This window comes from Eriocheir sinensis, chromosome 65 (genome assembly GCF_024679095.1).
Source record: "Eriocheir sinensis breed Jianghai 21 chromosome 65, ASM2467909v1, whole genome shotgun sequence".
NCBI lineage: Eukaryota > Metazoa > Arthropoda > Malacostraca > Decapoda > Varunidae > Eriocheir > Eriocheir sinensis.
Genome location: NC_066573.1, coordinates 591,660 through 606,186, shown reverse-complemented (window position 1 = coordinate 606,186; position 14,527 = coordinate 591,660). Strand labels below are relative to the sequence as shown.

Below are 14,527 nucleotides of genomic sequence, written 5' to 3'. Positions count from 1 at the left end.
CCACTAATACTACATCATCTGCATAACCTAGGCAAAGCAATACAACTTCTGATGTGAGGGGCTTTATTACTTTTGCCTATAATATCCACATATACACAAGGAGGAGGGGGAATGATTATGAGCAGAAAGGATTGATTGATTATGTGGCAGTAGATGGAAGACTGAGAAAGGATATTTGTGACGCAAAGGTAGTAAGCGGAATGTTCGATGGCTCTGACCATATCTTGCAGTGCTGGCAAAATTAAGGCTGAAAAAAGGTGGGTGTTTGAAAAGAAAGGTGAAGTAAAAAAGGAAATACTGAAGATAGAAAAGTTACAGGAAAAAGAAATAAAAGATGAGTATAACGTGAAATGGCAGATGCCTTAAGTGAAAAATGGGAAAGTGTGAAAGATAGTACAGATATTGAATTTTTTGGGGGAACATTTTAAGAAGTAGTGTTAACTACAACAAAAAACGTGGTAGGGATGAAAATGGTGTGGGATGGAAAAAGAAAAGGAAATGGAGATAAGGAGGATAGTAAAAGGGAGAAGGGAGCTTTTTAAGAAATTTCAAGAAAGAAATGTGGCTGAGCAAGTAAAAAGGGAATAGAAAAAGAAATATAGAGAATGCAAAATGAAATTAAAACAAGCAATAAAAGAAAGTAAGAAGAGAGTTGATGAAGATTTTGGAAAAAGACCAAGTGAAAAATATATAGGGAACAGGAAATCATATTGGAAAGAAGTAAAAAATGAAAGAAATGCATCACCCCAATAATATCTCCCCAAGTAAAATTAATGAAGTTGTGGATGAGACTGGAAAGATGTTGAAAGGCGGAGAAACTGTGAAAGAGAGATGGAGAGAATAATTCAAAAACTTAATGAATTTTGATGATGGACGTCCAGTAGCTGTAACAGCAACAGTTTTGAGTGGGGGTAGAGGAGGAGTATATAAAGAAAGAAGTATAACATATGAAGAAGTAAATCACACAATTAAAAGATTAAAAAATGGAAAAGCAGCAGGAATTGATGGAATCAATCAGATATTTTCCTTCAGGATGGTAGTAGAAAAAAATAATAGCAAAAGGAAAGAAACTATACGCTGCCTTCATGGACTTAGAAAAAGCTTATGACAGAGTCGATTGGATTGGATTGTGGGATGTTTTAAAGATATATGGTGTGGGAGGAAAACTGCTCAGTGCAATAAAGTCTTTCTATGAGGATGCATCTGCATGTGCCAAAATTAGTGGAGAAAAATCTGGTCAGTGTTTTTGATAGTGAATGTAAGAGGAGAAAGTTAAAGTAAATGTCAACAAAAGTATAGTGATAGTTTGTGAGTGGAATAGAAGGGAGGTTGTAGATTTTGTATGCCCATATTAATTATTAAATGGGCATTGAATGTGAAAAGAATGCAAAATAATTTTGAATGGTAAAAAAATGGAGGGTAATGAGTTTAAGTACCTTGGATCAGTTATGTGTAAGCATGGTGGTACAAAAGGAGAGAAAAGAGAAAGGGCATTGCAAGGATTAATTGATTGGAGGAGAAGCTGCAGATCCATCTCTGGCATGCCATCTCCTTGTTGGGGGCTGAATTCCTCCATGGCACGGACTGGACCTCTGCCGGACAGATGGAGAAAGCTGCCATGGCACAAACCCGGCTGATGGAGACAACCGATTTCTTCTTCCACATCATGCTTGGGCCTGAAATATGAGTACAAGTTCAAATAAACTAATATATATATATATATATATATATATATATATATATATATATATATATATATATATATATATATATATATATATATATATATATATATATATATATATATATACACTATATTAATCGGGATGTTTTTTCTTGATTAGTGTACTATACTAAAAGAGGTTAACCTGGTAGCTGAAGGGATCATGTTTCTTAAAGGCCCCTCTTAAGTGAGAAAAATGAGAAAAAATCATCACTCACACAAAACATTTCATAATATATATCAACGCATTTGTGATCAGTTTATGCATCATCTATTTTGGGGGGTTTATATCATGGCAAAAATGTGGCCCGTCGCTGGTACACGGTAAAGCCACAAATTTGGCCTGTTGCTGCTACCGGGTTAAGCTGGACTATGAATGGACAGATGTTGTTTTAAGAGCAAAGAATTGCAAAACACTAAGAAAATAAAAGTACTGAACTGACTGGCATATCAACACAGGAAATGGAAGTCGGAGAAATAAGAATGGATTAGTAATTGATTAATATACCCGAGGCAAGAACTAAAAGACATTGCATAGGCAGAAGTATGTGATAACAGGCATTATCTACATGAGTTATTTACTGCAGTTCACACTATATGGGCTGGCAACATTGTCTTATTTTCTAGCAATTAAAGTTTCTTATATTGTGCATTATATTCTTGCATGGGAATGATTGCTTGATGCTGGATGACAAAAACTAAATGATTAAACAATAATGTTATGTGGCGAATACCAGCTTGAGGTCACTCTAGGTCTAGGAGGACTTGCTCGTTGTTGTCAATGTCATCACGATCACTGCAAATAGATACATTACAATTAGAAATGCTTTGGTAACTGCCCTATATCTATATCTATACTTTTCCAAAAGTCAAGTTGACTGACTTTTATAGCTATTTGGGAGTAAGACTAAGAATAATCATAAAATTCACTTTTAGATCTTCATAAGAAAGGAAGCTGCAAATAACAAAAGCCATAATATACTGTTAACTAATTAATTTCAAATGTGGAAAAAAACATGACCAAACCAAATTAAACAATACTACAATGCTAGCTAGCATGGGTATTAGTATCATTTTGCAACACCCAGGGATTCCTGGGAAGTATTTTACAGAAAGGATAGCTACCGTACGTTACGTAGGGTCAATGAGGTTCAGTGACGTTTATAATTTTTGTAAGGTTAAAATAAGGCAACATCCTGAATGATAGTTAATTTGGTATAAAAACTTACGTCCAAAATTAAAATGTTTGGTTAAAAAAATAGTCAGTAACATCATCATCATCATCATTTCATCGACGCCTGCTCCTAGGAGCTCTCACCAGGGGATGGCCATGGCAGAAGAGCTTCCATCTCTCTCTATCCAGACACTTCCTCCTTGCCTGCTCAAAGTTTCTCAAAGATCTTTCCCCCCTCTCCCCCTCTCAGTAACACAAATTGGAAATTTATCTGAGTTAGGAGAGGTGAACTTATATTAAGTTGGGTTTGTTGGAGCAAGGTTTCTAAACAAGTTGATTAAGGACTAAAGGAAAAAAAGTCATAAGTGATGCAACTAATAGTGTGGAAGCTTGAGAACTAGAGTAAGTTCAGTTTAAGAGCTACGTCTAATTGATTTGGTTTGGTTACTAAAAACAAGCAAAGGAAGGTAATTTTGTTAGGACACTTCTGATATCCGAGTTAGGTTAAAAATATCAACTTTTCTAAATAATAGCTGATTTGGTTAAAACTGGCTGTCTTAAACAACAGATTAAGTTGAAATAACTATATGTCAATGATAAATTTATCCAGGTTAGGTTAATATGATTAGGTTTGGTTTATCGCCGCTGGGAGGTTAGTCAAGTAAAAATGAAATAACAGACACTAGTGACCCAAATAGGTATTTCTTACCTAGATTTCTTACCTAGATGGGGAGAACCCCATCTAGAATCAAGTGACGCCTCCAACCAAGACAGCAAGTAGAGAGTCCTTTAGATGATCTGATGGTTGACTCTGTGGCATCACCAAGACCACACAAACCACTGCCATAATACTCTTGAGCAAGTGGCAAGACAATGCAGTCAGGTTGGCAATCCCGAGTGGAGACACAGCACAGGACACAATTTTACAATTCAAAGTGATACTCAACAACCCAAAGTCAATCAAAATCATACAAAATTTGACCAAGAGAAGTGTCGATATGCCGTTTAAAAGAATTAACAGAATTCACTACGAGAACTGATTCAGGTAAATTATTCCAAATGCTAATGACCCGCACTGAGAAGACACGAGCACGAACATCAGTGTTGTAACAAGGAGCAAAAAGCTTGAAGGAGTGGCCTCTTGTGTCTCTTATGATTTCTAACAAAAAGGTGACCTAGATTTGGACAAAACCCTTTCATAATGTTGAACACCATAATAAGATCAGCTCTGATCAACCCTCCTTTGATGGAGTAAAGACTCAATCTAGCGAGACGTTCACTATATGGCAGATCATGAAAACCGGCAATTTTCTTAGTCCACCTCCTCTGAACATTTTCTAAAAGCCTAATGTCACCTGTATAACCAGTGAACCAAACCACAGAGGCAAAGTCCATGATAGGGCGAATATGAGAGATGAAAACTGCCTTCATGAAATCAGGAGATCTGCAAAGGGTACCCTTTAAAATACTGTGAAACTTTGGGGAGGAATCCACCCTGACCCCAAGATCTTTATAGTTATCTACATCTTGTAAGGCTTGGTTTCCTATAAAATATGGTAAAGGAACAGGAGCATCAAGGAAATTCCTACAAAAGTTCATTCTTGCACATTTACCAACTGAGAAAGATAAACCCCAAGAACTGCCCGTGTTGTAAAGAGTGTTAATGTCTCTGCAAAATACTGTGAGAAATTAAATGGTTAGACTTAGAAATTGCAGTAGCTAGGTATAATTTTAGATCATCAGCAAATAAGCAAAACTTACAATTTAGTTCTGAAACAACATGATTGATGTAGATGAGAAAAAGTAAGGGACCAATTACCGACCCTTGGGGAACACCACTGCTTACATCCGCTTTATAACTCTCACTACCATGGATAACTACTTGCATCTTGCTGCCACTCAAATAGTCTTTCAGTCATCCCAGCAAACACCCCCCAATCCCAATACTAGACAGCATTGTGAGTAATAATCTATGATTAACAACATCAAAAGCTTTCTTGAAATAAAAAAATATCATATCTACTGACATACCACTATCATAGAAATGAGTCACATAGTCATAGGTATATAACAGTTGCTCAGAAACTGATCTGCCCGATCTAAAACCATACTGATACGGGGAAAGTAAGTTATTATCTTCCAAATAAGCAGTAAGTTGAGACACGACCATTCTTTCAAAAGATTTACAACACACTGATGTAAAATTAATTGGTCTATACTTGAGGGGATCAGAATGGACTCCACCTTTGAACAGTGGCATAACATTACCATCTTTCCAGTCTGAAGGGACCTGCATAGATGAAAGAGATTTTCTGAACAGTAGCAACATAGGGTAACTAATAGAATGGGCACATCTTTTTAAAAAGACTGAAGGAATACCATCAGGGCCAGAACAAGCAGAAGGTTTTAATTGAGCCAAAATATTCTCTATTTGAAAAATATCAAAACTATAGACATTGAATATAAATTTGTTATCACACCGCTGTAAAGGATAAGGATTAATCAAGAACTCTTTAGAAAATACAGTGGAAAAAGCCCTAATGAAATGGTTTGCCATATCTGCAGCCTCAACACCTGCAATGTTCTGCTATTAGTGCCTACCGCCCACAGGGCCACTGGGACCTGCCTGAGCTGGTGGGCTGGTTTATTAACAATTATGTTCTTTTAGCTGTGCTTAGTGAGTATCCTGCATTTGCCCCCAAACTGTAGTTCATATGTCCAGTCCCTTATGTCTGCACCCTTGACTAAATCAAGGCCTTTATTTTTTTTAGCACTTGTCCAATACCATTGTATCTTTTTAGTTTCCTGGTGCTACTTACACATGTATCCTTAGTTGTATAATCACACTCTGTACTGCCTGGGGGTTGGGATGGCATGCTCCTCCCTTCTCCTTTGTTGTTTTACTTGCAACAATAATCTATCAATCAATCAATCAATCAATCAATCACCATCCGTCCTCACTATATAACGGCCCAACTGCCGGATGCTGAATCTTTTTGTGACGAAGGTAAGCGTGAAAACGCTTCATCTGGATCTGGATCTGGATTAATAATGCGTAAGGCACCCATACAGGTGCATAACACGCATAACATCATGGTAACCAGCAGAGACAAGGGATTTTTCATAATTAATGACTGACTGATGGACAATCTCTTTGAATTCCAGGGATAAATGGCTAAAAACATACCACAACCTTAAGGCAATAGGAGATGATCTGCCAAACACAGAATGAGCATCTTTATAGTTAAGCCAAGCCTCCCGTTTAAGACGTTTGGTATCATTAGGTATGCTTGTGGTCCAAGGAGGCTTTAGTGAACAGGGACCTAATAAACACTTAAATCTCGAGTAAGACTGATCAATATCTAATCCCATAAATTCAATGACCCAGTCAATGTCCTTGAAATGTTTGTTTATTAAACTGTACTTTCCTTTGAAAAAATCATATTCATCCTTTGAATTCACTGGGCTAGATTCAAGGGGATAAAATAGATAGTCAAATATTAAAGGTATTGTTTAGGGTTTGGTAAGGTTGGTGGTAAACGTTTGTTGAAGTCAGTCACAAGATTAACAGGTGTGTTAGGTAAAAAGAGTTGAATATTCTAAAGGATAGGTGTGGCGAGGTGAAATAATAGCTTACCTGTGTTCGTTCATTGGGCAGGAGTCTGTGGCTGCCGGTGTTGATCACAGGTAAGATACACGTGCACCAGTGATGACTGGACCTTCACAGACTACCTAAGGTGAGTGATAACAGACAACGGATGCCCTCCAGTCGATGGCTGGGGACTGTATAACGCCAGCCACACATTGCGCCCCGCGGGGCTTCCAGCAAGGTTACTCCCAGGGCTCCTTGTGTAACAGCCTGTGGATGGAGGCAGGCGGTCACCAGCCATCGCTTGGAGGGTCTCCAGTGTCTGTTATCACTCAATCTCTGGCAGTCTGTGAAGGTTGCACTTGCATTTTACCTGTCGGCGAACACCACTTCAGTCGTGATGGCCATGTAGGTGTTTGCAAGGTCCGCCTCGCCGAACCACTCATCTCAGCACGGTCAGCACAGTCCACAGATATTTCAGGATGAGTTTCAAATCATTACACGCCTCCAAGTCGTCTTGACGAGGCCGGTATATTCGGAGGTGATGCCTTTCCTCCCGCTGTAATCCGCCATGTTGCAATACTTACGCCTTTTTAACGGTGATAAGGAAGCCCCTCCCCGGCTTAAATGAAGTAGCTCATGGACATTTTCTTGCACTTACTTTCCTCCAACTCCTTAGTACTCAGCTGTTTTTTGTCGCATCCCTTTTTCTGATGGTGTAGGGTACATCCCGAGGCAAAAATATACAGAGGGTCAAAATTCAGAGGTGGGCGCGGTACTGAAAAATCAGTAGTGCGGTTGCGGTAGTGCGGTACTTTTTCCTGAGAAGTGCGCGGTTGCGGTAGTGCGGTCCCATTTATCTTCCCTCCCAGTGTGGTACGCGGTGTGCGGTACTGCAGTAGCGGTAGTCACTAGTTAATATAAAAAAAAAAGTACTTCAGTGCCTATCCTGGCTATCCATTGACTAACTAATAACTTGTGAGACACACAAAAAAAATAAAGGAGGACCGAGGGAGGGAGAGAGGGAGGTAAGGGAGGAGGAAAGGGGAACAGGCCGGGGAGTAGAGGACGGGAAGGGGAGGAGGAGGGGGGAAGGGAATGCAACTTTCCGAAGGAGGAGGGAGGGGACAGGGAAGGGGGAGGAGGAGATCAGCGTCATGTGAGAGAGGAGGAAATGGGGGTGGGAAGGAAGGAAGGAAGGAAGGGTGGTGCGGGGATGGGGAGGAGGGTAGGAAGGGGAGTAATTTTCGGAGACGGCGTTTGAGCGAAAACGAAAGATTACTAATATAGGAAAGTTATGACGGGAAGTGAAACATTATTCAAACTGTCCAACATATTAAGACAACATCAACTGGTAATAGTGAGACACCGACCGTGGGAACGCTCTAAGCTATGGCGTCTCAGGCCTCAGCGAAGAAACCACGTGGAAATTTCAACGAGGAGATAATAATAATAATAATAATAATAATAATAATAATAATAATAATAATAATAATAATAATAATAATAATAATAAATTATTATTATCATTATTATTATTATTATATTATTATAATCAAACAATATTGATCTTGGCTACATTGAAGAGAGAGAGAGAGAGAGAGAGAGAGAGAGAGAGAGAGAGAGAGAGAGAGAGAGAGAGAGAGAGAGAGAGAGAGAGAGAGAGAGAGAGAGAGAGAGAGAGAGAGAGAGAGAATGATAAAATAGAGAAATTACAATAAAGTAAAAAAAAAACAGATATAGTATGTACTATGGTATATGTTATGCATCAAAAAAAAAAAAAAGTGTACGGGACATGAGATTGAGCGGCGATCATGTTAGTGCTTGCTTGTACTGTTGTACACTGCCATGTACAGTCATCGTCAGAGGCAGTCATGGCGCGCCGCCTTGGGTTGAGTGACGAACAGATTTATTCTGAGTTATTCATTTAGCCTATTCATTTTTGTAGCCTACAGTCATCGTCAGAGGCAGTCATGGCGCGCCGCCTTGGGTTGAGTGACGAACGGATTTTTTTTTTTTTTTTTTTTTTTTTTACGTTGTTGCCTATTGCGCCGGTAGGCATCTTCCCGGTGGGGCCTGATGGTCGGCCCAAGGCTTCTTCCAGGCGGGGCCTGATGGTCGGCCCAGCCCGTTCTGGCGCAGGCGAGTGTTTATAGTGGCGCCATCTTGCATTGGCTCATGCTGCCCCCCGGAACTCGTACTTGATTCGCTTGGACGGCTTCCTCTCGAGTCCGGGTTGATGGGTGGTCTTCAGGACAGCATGTGGGTAGTTTTAAGCCACTCGGCGGTGACCGAAAAATCCGAGTGGTAGCGTGAGGATTCGAACCCGCGTCGTCCATCACGCGGCGAATGTGGGTCCAGTACGCGATCACTTCGGCCACCGCCTACCCACCTACTCTGAGTTATTCATTTAGTATTTAATTTTGAACAATAACTGAAAAGACAGAATGATTGAATCACTGATTCTGATGACTGATACCGATTGATTGAGTCCGATTCACTGTAAAAAAAAAAAAAATAAATAAAAAAAATCTGTGAGCATGCCGCGCTGCAAATGTGTTCGATAATTTTCTAAGTACCGCAAAAAAGTACTGCAGGATTTTTTAGTGCAGTCCGTGGTAGTGCGGTATTTTCAGAAAGTTTGCGGTAGTGCGGTAGTGCGGTACTTTTTTTGTGATGCGGTACTACCGCACTAAATACCATACTTGCCCACCTCTGTTAAAATTACCTACAAATATAAGGTGTGCCGTGAGGGCGGTGTGTCGATCCGTGGGTCCCTTCAATACCCTCCTAATCATATTGCTGTACGCACGTCCTGACAGCTGTCTGTGCAAGAGCGGTGAGTCTGAGTAAACAAAACGCCGTCTGGGCACAGCTTATGTTTGGAGGCAATTTTGACCCTCTGTATTTTTACCTCGGGACCTCCCCTACACCATCAGAGTCAGAACAACATGCATATTCAGGATGCGTGCTTAAAAAGTGATGCGACAAAAAATAGCTGAGTACTAGGGAGTTGAAGGGAAATAAGTGAAAGAAAATGTTTAAGCGCTACTTCATTTAACTGATTTTCGTATATTTGTTTTTACATTATTGTTGCAAATTTATGCTAGTATGATACAGATTTTTTTTCAAGAAGAGGATGGTGGGGTCAGGAAACCGGGTGAGAGTGAGGTGTGTGAAGTCGTAGGCTTTGGATGAACTGGGCACTCAGCACAATGCAGGGAAATGGGAGACGTGCAGTTTAGTATGTAGCCAGTTCTTTTCAAATTCTTATAATTCATCTCATTTCATATATTTAAAAAGACATCTGGCTCTGCAAGTGCAAATAAAATGTATTCTAATTATCAATTCCATGTAAATCAAGGTAAATATTCGAAATATGAAATAATGTTGAATGTGATGCTAGATTATTTATTTCGAGTATTGCCCATATTATTAATATTCAATATATTATAAAAATTTCTCATGTATAGACACTTGCAGAGGCAGATGCCTTTTTATGTACCTGCAATGAAATGAATAATGGGTATTTGAAAGGCCATAGATCGTTCGAGTATGATCTGATTGTAGTTTGATACAAACCTGTCTTTCTTGGGCTTGTATGGTATATCTTCGATGCAATCGGCATGTTTGCGGTGTATGTAAAAGGGCTTAGTTTTTTTTTTTTTTTGTATACATGAACATCCAAATACATTACTGAAAAAAGTTTGGTTTTCACGCAATCACGAACTAACAATGCGCAAGTGCGATATCCACGTTCACGAGTGGACAGATGGAATGAAACCGACTATATTATCAGTTGCGGCTCGTTTTCCGAATACTACACATAATTCACGGCACAGCCCCCAGGTTGACGGTTCCTTCTGACTGGGTTGCAGATGGGGACTGCTGATCCACCTATAGATGAAATTCCACCCTCTCTTGCGGAAGTGAGAGAAGCTGTAAGGGAGAGTTGAAGAGTGGAAAGGCAGCTAGGATATCTTATCAGAGTAGAGATTTTGAAAGCGTGGGGTGGGATCCGTGGGTTGCATGTGGTGCTGTCTGCCATGTGGTAGTCAGTTGCCATTCCTCTTGACTGGAAAAGGGAGTTGGTTGCCCCTATCTGGAAAGGGAAAGGAAACCGAAAGGACTGCAACAATTGCCGTAGTATTACACTGCTCAATGTGGCAAGGTATTCGCTCATTTGCTGCTGATACGACTTCGATCTCATCTGCTAAAGGTTCAGAAATCTGGGCAGTCCGGGATCACACCCGGCGAGTCAACTGTTGACCTGATCCTAGCACTTCGGTTCTCGTGGAATGCCGACGTGGGTTTCAACAGGGGCTGCTCGCAGCCTATGTTGATCTAAATAAGGTTTTTTACTCAGTGCATCGTGAGATTATTGACTGGTGACTGGCCTTTACATGGACTGGGTATTAGACAAAGTTACTGATTAAAGTCATTGCGGAGTATCTGTTGGTGACATCAAGGTCACTAATCTCGATTTTTTGCTAATGATGCTGTAATTCTCCCAAAATCACTGTATGTCCAGGTGACGACTCTCGAAGTGCTGCAGGAGGAGGCGAAGCCTCTGGGAATGAGTCTCCTGGGCCAATACTTTGGTCCAGTCGTTTGGAGGTTTGCTGGATGACACAGTTCAGTCTATGTAATAATGCATGAGTTGAAAATGTCGAAGTCACCAAAAGCTTTACAAACCTCGGTATCGTAGTACATAACAGTGGTGGGTCTTACCAGGAAGTCACTTGAATTGGCCTGGCCCACGGGGTTATGACTTTGCTCATTACGAGTATATGACATTGTCGACATCTATGCAGGCGGACAAAGATTTGAATCTTTAAAAAAAAATCGTTTGTGCTCCCTGTCTTACTGTATGACTGTGAGACATGGACACTGAATAGTAACTTGTCGAGGCGTGTCGATGTCTTTGGTACCAAATGCCTTTACAGGATCATGGGGTATCACTGGGATGGCTTCGTGTCGAAACAGCGACTACTCCATGAAACTGAATCGAGGCCTGTTACCAACTTAGTCACCAACTCCGTCCACATGGGTTACATGGCATGCCTTCCGAACGTCAATCCTGCTCACAGGGTTGTTTCTGTAAGAGACAACCCTGAGTGGAGGAGATCAAAGGGACGTACGCGTAAGTCACGGGCGGGGCAAGTCGGCAGATCCTACGCGTCACGGGCGGGGCAAGTCGGCAGATCCTACGCGTCACGGGCGGGGCAAGTCGGCAGATCCTACGCGTCACGGGCGGGGCAAGTCGGCAGATCCTACGCGTCACGGGCGGGGCAAGTCGGCAGATCCTACGCGTCACGGGCGGGGCAAGTCGGCAGATCCTACGCGTCATGGGCGGGGCAAGTCGGCAGATCCTACGCGTCATGGGCGGGGCAAGTCGGCAGATCCTACGCGTCACGGGCGGGGCAAGTCGGCAGATCCTACGCGTCATGGGCGGGGCAAGTCGGCAGATCCTACGCGTCATGGGCGGGGCAAGTCGGCAGATCCTACGCGTCATGGCCGGGGCAAGTCGGCAGATCCTACGCGTCATGGCCGGGGCAAGTCGGCAGATCCTACGCGTCATGGGCGGGGCAAGTCGGCAGATCCTACGCGTCATGGGCGGGGCAAGTCGGCAGATCCTACGCGTCATGGGCGGGGCAAGTCGGCAGATCCTACGCGTCATGGCCGGGGCAAGTCGGCAGATCCTACGCGTCATGGGCGGGGCAAGTCGGTAGATCCTACGCGTCATGGCCGGGGCAAGTCGGCAGATCCTACGCGTCATGGGCGGGGCAAGTCGGCAGATCCTACGCGTCATGGGCGGGGCAAGTCGGCAGATCCTACGCGTCATGGGCGGGGCAAGTCGGCAGATCCTACGCGTCATGGGCGGGGCAAGTCGGCAGATCCTACGCGTCATGGCCGGGGCAAGTCGGCAGATCCTACGCGTAATGGCCGGGGCAAGTCGGCAGATCCTACGCGTCATGGCCGGGGCAAGTCGGCAGATCCTACGCGTCATGGCCGGGGCAAGTCGGCAGATCTAACATATATATATATATATATATATATATATATATATATATATATATATATATATATATATATATATACATATATATATTATAAATAAATAAATATATATATATATATTTTTTCTTTTTATATCATATATATATATATATATATATATATATATATATATATATATATATATATATATATATATATATATATATATATATATATATAAATAAATAAATATTTATATATATATTTTGTCTTTTTTATATATATATATATATATATATATATATATATATATATATATATATATATATATATATATATATATATATATATATATATATATATGTATATATATATATATATATATATATATATATATATATATATATATATATATATATATATATATATATATATATATATATATATATATATATATATATATATATATATATATATATATATATATATATATCTCTGACTCTTTCATGCCTGTTATAAAGATTCTTCAAAATGATGTTTTCTATGCCCTCTCTGGCCTCAATCCTCAGAAGGCTTATGGACCTGATGGAGTGCCTCCTATTGTCCTTAAAAACTGTGCCTCCGTGCTGTCACCCTGCCTGGTCAAACTCTTTCGCCTCTGCCTGTCAACATCTACCTTTCCTTCCTGCTGGAAGTATGCCTTCATACAGCCTGTGCCTTAGAAATGTGACCGCTCCAATCCCTCAAACTACTGTCCTATAGCTTTACTTTCTAGTGTATCTAAAGCTTTTGAATCAGTCTTTAACCGGAAGATTCAAAAGCACCTTTCCACTTCTGACCTTCTATCTGATCGCCAGTATGGTTTCCGCAAGGGGCGTTCTACTGGTGATCTCCATGCCTTCCTAACTGACTCTTGGTCATCCTCTCTTAGCCGTTTCGGTGAAACCTTTGCTATTGCGCTGGACATATCAAAAGCTTTTGATAGGGTGTAGCACAAATCTTTGCTTTCCAAACCACCCTCCTACGGTTTCTGTCCTTCTCTCTGTACCCTTATCTCCAGTTTCCTTTCTGACCTTTCTATTTCTGCTGTGGTAGACGGTCACTGTTCTTCCCCTAAACCTATTAACAGTGGTGTCCCACAGGGTTCTGTCCTATCTCCCACTTTCTTTCTGTTGTTCATTGATGATGTTCTTTCCAAAACGAACTGTTCTATCCATTCTTACGCTAATGACTCCACTCTGCATTACTCAACTTCTTTTAATAGAAAACCCACCCTACAGGAACTTAACGATTCAAGGCTGGAGGCAAGAGGAACCTGGTGTCCTTCAACGCCACAAAATCACAGTTTCTCCACCTATCCACCTATCCGCTATTTTTTGACAACACTCAGCTATCACCTTCCTCAATACTAAACATCCTCGGTCTATCCTTAACTCAAAATCTCAACTGGAAACTTCATATCTCATCTCTTACTAAATCAGCTTCCTCAAGCCTGGGCGTTCTGTACCGTCGCCGCCAGTTCTTCTCCCCTGCACAGTTGCTATCCATTTACAGGGGCCTTGTCCGCCCTCGTATGGAGTATGCATCTCATGTGTGTGGGTGGGGGGCACTCACACAGCTCTCCTTGATAGAGTGGAGTCAAAAGCTCTTCGTCTCATCAGCTCTCCTCCTCATACTGATAGTCTTCTACCTCTCAAATTCCGCCGCCATGTTGTCTCTCTTTCTATCTTCTATCGATATTTTCATGCTGACTGCTCTTCTGAACTTGCTGACTGCATGCCTCCCCTCCTCCCGCGGCCCCGCTGCACACGGCTTTCTACTCATTCTCATCCCTATACTGTCCAAACCCCTTATGCAGGAGTCAACCATCAGGTTCACTCTTTCATCCGTCACGCTGGTAAACTCTGGAACAATCTTCCTTCATCTGTATTTCCTCCTGCCTACGACTTGAACTCTTTCAAGAGGAGGGTGTCAGGACTCCTCTTCTCCCGAAATTGACCTCTCTTTTTGGACACTCCATTGACCTCTGTTTGGGAGCAGT

At 41.5% G+C, this 14,527-nt stretch overlaps 1 long non-coding RNA gene across 1 annotated transcript; it reads right to left on the bottom strand.

Annotated features, from left to right (window-relative positions):
• Nucleotides 1–417: 417 nt before the first annotated feature.
• LOC126987491 (uncharacterized) lies at nucleotides 418–7,113 on the bottom strand. Its single transcript, XR_007740941.1, has 2 exons — nucleotides 2,458–7,113; nucleotides 418–1,676 (listed from the first exon to the last, which is right to left on the bottom strand). It is a non-coding gene; the product is annotated as an uncharacterized LOC126987491 (long non-coding RNA).
• Between the last annotated feature and the right edge of the window lie 7,414 nt (nucleotides 7,114–14,527).